Source organism: Alligator sinensis, unplaced genomic scaffold (genome assembly GCF_000455745.1).
Source record: "Alligator sinensis unplaced genomic scaffold, ASM45574v1 scaffold85_1, whole genome shotgun sequence".
NCBI classification, from domain to species: domain Eukaryota; kingdom Metazoa; phylum Chordata; order Crocodylia; family Alligatoridae; genus Alligator; species Alligator sinensis.
In genome coordinates, this window is record NW_005841891.1 from 4,354,120 (window position 1) to 4,355,785 (window position 1,666).

Below are 1,666 nucleotides of genomic sequence, written 5' to 3' on the forward strand. Positions count from 1 at the left end.
TAATGCTAGGATATAGGCCACCATACTTAAAGAAGACAGAGAAGCCAGTTTTCATAGACCTTCAAAGATACTGGAGTTCCTACCTCCTTCAGACTATCTTTGAAATCATAGACATAAGTGACTTTTTTTTACTTCCATTATTTTTAATGTTCAATAATGAATAAAAGCAATTTTTCTCTGCTGCTTTTTTTGCTTTATTTTGTGTTACTGAAGCTTCCATTGACTGAAGTTACCAGCTAATTACATTGTGAAATGTAAGTCACTAACATGCTGCAATATAATATATATATATATTATATGCAAGAGATATTGAAAACTTTGAGGTTTATTTTTCTTAACTAATCAGGCGAGAAAAATAAGATTATTTTTATGTCACCTTGCATACATGAACTTTACTAGCATTCCTTTTCTGCTTTAATAGTTAGATTATATAAATGTATTTAACTAAAATGTTTCATTTTACCAGTATTTAAAAAGAGTGCATTTTTGTCTAATAACCACAGAAAGCATTAAGAAGGGAAAAACCCCTTTGTATAAATGTGGGAAAGGTTATATTTAATGTTTGGTGCTCATGCATATGCATTTCATTTTATGCTCAAGCAACAGCAGAAAGTTAAGTTGATGAAGAGCTAAGTAGTTTTAATTATGGTGAAGCAGTTCCATTTAATTATAAAGTCCTGTCTTACTTTCTTTATACGCACAAACCAACCACTGATTTTAAGAACCACAGAAAGACCCTCTTCTCTCCCCTCACTTTGCACCCCTCACACTGCTGAAAAGTAAAGATTAATTAAGCAAAGGCAACTTATTTAAGGCCATTGCTTTCTGAAGCAAAATTCTGAATGTGGATCTCATCATTTGGCCCCTAAATAATAAATTAACTGGTGCCAAAATGTCATCAACAAAAATTGGACTTAGAATGGTGGAAAACTCCAAACTTCTGGTGCAGCCTGCTAAAAGGGACTTTATTATTCAAAGATGAAATAAAGAAACATGCATTGTTTTGCTAAGAGGCTGCTGGGCTATCTACTAGATGTTTTTTATTTTGTTTTAAAGAGTAACAGCCATGAAAGTAGTACAAAGAATAGACTGCAGAGTGCAAGGCAAACTGAGTGCCAGCGTGTCAGAGACAGAGAGATACAACTTTTAATGTAGAGTGTATTTACCGCTAAATAGAATAGTGAGTGTTATTAACAGAGCATTGTTTAAAAATGTGTATTCATCCGACTGTTTTATATTTAATTCATATTTTGTTCTTGCTTTGTTAATTGCAATGCATTACTAAACAGATGACCCTGATCCTGTTTTTGTGTTTTTCTTAAAGCAAAAATAGTCACTCATTTAAAAGCAAACAATATCCTCATGTGATCACCTAGAATATCGAATACATTCTTGATTCTCCTCAGGGCAGAATACCAGACTTCCAGAGTTCTAACATCTAACTTCTTAGAGATAATGATGGAGAAATATGTCCTGTAATGAGAGAAGCCCCTAAAAGCCAAATTGCACTTCAGAATGTCAAACTACAAAATTACAGAATTAGTGCTACATTGCACACAGTTGCAAAGAAAATGTTTTGCTCTTAACTCTACACCACTGAAGTCAGTGGAGGTTTGCCATTGAGTTAGATCTGCTCAGCCAGCCTAAAAGCATCACCTAGCTAGAT